A 4936-nucleotide genomic window follows, 5' to 3' on the forward strand; every position below is an offset into this window, starting at 1 on the left:
GGCCATACAGGGACGGTGGCAGGTGGACCACCAGTACAGTGTGTGTGGAAGTTCACTGGGGATTTCAGATGGTTTCAGCACCCAAATAGTGGTATTATAATCCTGTAGCTTAGCACCTTTTTTTATTAATAATGTGGTATTGCTTCTGCACATTCAAAATTTCTGGGTTTTTTCAGTATTTATTGTGTAATACTTAAGTGCCACTAAATATAGCACATCCTGCTGCACACAAGGACATATACTGTAACTATTGCATTGTTCTGAAAACAGCATCTTGCTTCCCTCTTGGCCATGAAAGTATTTACTTTACCCTTATTGATCATTAAGATTCTGTAGACTTGCTGTGTGTCTGTGAGCTGCAAGATTAATGACTATGTCAAGAGTGATGTCTTCCAATCAGTAGGTGACACTCTTTTGCCTTTTTTTTTTTTTTCATTTTTACTATGTGTTTCAGAAGAAGTTGGTTGTAGAGGGAAAGGTCTAACAACAGGAGAATCAAATGTTTCTGCATTCAGTTTCTTGATTTGGTAGCTACTGAGTGAATTCAAATGTTCTACTGAATAATTTCATTGCCTTTTCATGCACTTGTCAAATGTGAAATTGGAAGGGCCCTTTTCAGGCAGGTTTCCTGTGGATATTCACTCAATAAATGCTTGTTGGTGTTTTTTTATGAAGTTTCAGCGGCTCAGTAGTAATGCAAATGAACACAAGGTCCTTTTCCCTTTTAGAGACCATTGGGTTCACACTTAAAATATTGGCTAGCCCTGATGGCTTGGGCACCAGGCAGCCAGAACAGCTGTGAGCCATCTAGGAGTATAGCCCCCAGCTAGACAGAGCTACCACATGTGGCCCTGCGTGCACATTTGCTCAGAATTTTAAAAGCTTACATTTAAGTGAAAAATAGTGACAGCTATTTACTTCTCACGGTGCTGTGGCAGATTGGGAGTTAGCCCCATGCAGGGCCTTTGCCCTGTCCTAGAACCACACAGTTCTCTTCTTTCATATTGTTAGCACATTAAATTTTTAAAAATGTACCTCACAAGATTACCTTGATTTGATCCCTAGTGGTGGCAAAGCACCTTGCTTTCACCTCCACTCACCCTATTCCCCTTTTCACATGGTGATCCCATAGACCTGGCTCAGGCATACTACCGGGGAGACTCAAGAATGACAGCTTCTACTTTGTAATTCTAGATAAGGACAAATGCTTGTTAAGAATAAATAATTGTCCCAGGCTTGGATTGTAGATAGAAAAAATATGCTAAGGTCCTTCACTTGCTGTGGAGTTGTGCCTATCTGCAGTACTTCCAATAGGTTGCAGGTGCTAGGAACTCTCAGCTCCAACAAAGGAAAGAATCTTGAGCTGCAGCTGATATGTGTGAGTTGATGGGAGAATGTTGTAACAAATGATTTTTGTTCATGAATCCTGGGGAAATCAGCCAGCTGCCCACATCACCCTGTGTCTCTGTGTGGATACCTCTTAACTTGGGGCAGCTGTTGTATGATGCCTGCCTGCACACTGGGTTTTGGTCACATAGATTTTGAAACTGCAAAGTCTCGTGTCTATACCCACTTTCCAAGGCCCTCCTTTGGCTGTGCATTCAAGTCCTCTCTGCTGCACAGCTGCTTGGGGTGTGCCTCCTGAGCAGGCCCTACTTGGCTGTCACTATGATTTTTTTTTTTTTAATATTAGTAACTATTAGTGAATTTCTAAATTTCTCTTTTTTCCAATGCAGAGACCTACTGTGTTGGCATTACTCTTGGTACTTTTACCAGTTTTAGTCTTATTCTGTGTTTATTGTAATAGTTTGCCTTCATTGTTCCTGTTGGGTTAGGGGTATTCTGTATAATCAGAAACCTGGATTTAACAATGCTTCTTTGTTTTCTGGCCGTTCTCTTCTCTGGATGGAGGGAGCACCATCAGCTACTATTCACTTCAGAATTTCTTCTATTTATATCCTACTACAATAAAATTAGTGGCACTTTATTCATAAATATTCATGAGCCTATTAATTACTAGTTGTCTTCCTGTAGGTTAAATAAAAAAGTTATTTTTAATTTGTTTTTATGACTAGTGAGAAAGTTTTTGCCCTCTTGTGTTCTATTATCTATAAGAGAATGGAAAATGACTAAAATCCAGTCTAGATTATTTTAGAATATCTTCAACAAATCTGGTTTGGTCTAAATTTAAATCTTCTAATATGGTATTCCCTATAAAGAACAAAGTGAAGAGTTTGAATTTTCCATTTCCATTTTTAAAAAGTATTTACCAAAACAAATGGAGAAAAGCACTTAACAGTATATTTTATTTCTATAAATTTTACATTTTAAATTATAGTTATAATTTTAAGATTATTTTAAATTCTCCCCAGTTGTATTGCTCCATGTGTGTTAAGTTGAATATCTCATAAGCATTTTCCTCATGGCACAGACTCAGGCAGACAGGCTGGAAAGATGCCCGAATCCACATGTCACTGCACAAGCATGATGTGGCTGAGCAGCAGGCAAATGATTTTTGCATTGTTAGCCCCAAACCATAAGATTTGGTACACTTCTGATTTTCTTTACATAGGATCCTATTAGAAAATTAATATTTTCATTTCAGTAAATTTTTAGCACATCAAAATCTTTTATGAGCACCAAGTGGCTAGGTTGTAAACGTTTTGTAATGATTTGCAACTAAAATACATGATACATTTTAATCCATTACAGACTAGTGGGAATGTATCAGCCAGAGTAGCAAGTAATTTTTGTTTTATGAAGCAGAGTATCTGTCATCTTGCCGTATTACCAATGCTGTTGTAAATTGAATTTAAAGTGGTATTAAAAAGATCCTGTCAAACAATTTTTATCTGTTTGTATATCTTACTATAGATTATGTACAAGTAACATCTAAATAAAATTACACTTTTAACCCTACAAGGTTCTGTTGTATGTTTGACTCTTAGGAGAAAGTTGGAAGTTGTATAAGATATTTATGTAGCATGTTCATTATCAGATAACAGAAGATTCTACAATGATTCCAGTTAAATTTCTGCATAATGTTTGTGTGGCTGTAAGTCCAGATTGAATTCTGTTAGTGCCACAAGGAAGCACTAGTATAGTTAGGAGAAGCCATTCTGGGAACCGAAGCAACATGTTCAGAAGTTAAAGGCTGGGGCAACGAGGGTCTTGGCCACATTTGGTCTGATAATAATAATGACTAACTCTGTAGTATCCATTGCTTGTGAATATTCATTGCTTACCCCTTAAAACCTTTTAAGATGGGCATTCTATTTCACATATGAGAAAACTAGGGGACCATGCATGATATGAAACTCAACCTGGGGAAGGAATTTCATGTTGGGAGTAATGAGAAACCAGATTGGGTAGGTGTATTTGGTCTTGTTAGGAAAGACAGACTGGAACTTAATTCTTTGTAACAACTGCCTTGGACTGATGATACAAGCAGTAGATATGTTTGCCCTAACACACGTCACATGATATTGTTAGTTCTTTGTGTAACCTCCCACCAGACTGTGTGCTTTGTGTCATCCTTATTTGTCTTGCATCTGAGAGCCCCAGCACAGTGCCCAGTTAACTAGGCAATGAGCAACTCCTTGTTAAGTGATAAGATAATGGATGGATTTCCAAGTTACTTTTTAAACAAAAGGTAAATTGTGTGCAAATTTTAAGAACATGGAGTATTTTACCACATACCTTGCATACCCTGTCTGTATTGGGACTTGTTATTTGACATGACTTTCTCTTTATTTGGGTGTATGGCTCACCAGACTGAGCTCGGTGAAGAAGGCAGAGAACTCCTATTTACTCTGTTCTGTTTATTACATGCTTTGCCTGGTATTCAATATTAACAAGTATTTTTTGAGTAATTGTCACTTCTAGAACAAAAATCAAAGGCTTCAACAAATATTTGAGGGACTAATAGGAGTTGAAATGCATGAATCTGTAAAAGCACTCAGAAGAGTGCCTGACATCTAGCACACTCAGTGAAAGTGAGCTGTTACTATCATCTGCAGGTCACTTGCTGGGGAACAGTGAGCAGGCCAGTCCCTGTCTTTGTGGAGCTACTTGTCTCATGAGAAGCATAGTCACAAAATTGTGAATGCTCCCTGACTTACAGTGAGGTTATATGCCAGTAAACCCATCATAAATTGAAAATGCCTTAAGTTGAAAATTCATTAATACATCCAAACTACTGCACATCCCAGTTTAGCAACACAGCATACTATAGGCTATCAGTTCTTGCCTGCTGTGATTGCAAGGCAGGCTAGAAGCTGCAGTCACTGCCATGGCCAGCATCAAGAGAGGGAATGGGACTACATATTACTAGCCTGGGAAAAGATCCAAATACAAATTTTGAACGATGATTTCTACTTAATGAGGATTGTTTTTGCACCAACATAAGGTTAAATAAAAAAAATCTTAAGTTGAAGTATATCATAAGGACATTCCATATTGCCAAATAAATAATGTAGATCACTTTACATGTACTCTATTTGGGAGTGAGGTAGGAAGTGGACGAAGCCTAGTCTGTGGACCAATGGAAGCTAAGATTTAAGAATGAGCAGAAGTTAGGGGCAAAGAGAAGGGAAAGGAGTTTCTCAATAGAGGGATGGCATTTACTTTCCTTAAGGAGGAAAGGACAATGTATGGTGATCATGCAAAAATAATAAAATATGAGTGAGATGGAAGGACCCAGAGGAAGAAGGTACCACAAGAGGGACAGAAATGAGATGGTGGGAACCTCTCCTGCCCCTTAGTTAAGCCAATGAATGCTGCCACAATAATATGTCTACCATAACTGAAATGTACAGAAAATCTGTTTATACCCTGTTGACTTTTCATTAATCTCAATATCTTGATGCTTTAGACAATACTCATATATAGAAAGGATCTTAGGTATATTGTGTTCATATATTTAGAAGTCATCTAG

Source organism: Callospermophilus lateralis, chromosome 12, assembly GCF_048772815.1.
Source record: "Callospermophilus lateralis isolate mCalLat2 chromosome 12, mCalLat2.hap1, whole genome shotgun sequence".
Taxonomy (NCBI): Eukaryota; Metazoa; Chordata; class Mammalia; order Rodentia; family Sciuridae; genus Callospermophilus; species Callospermophilus lateralis.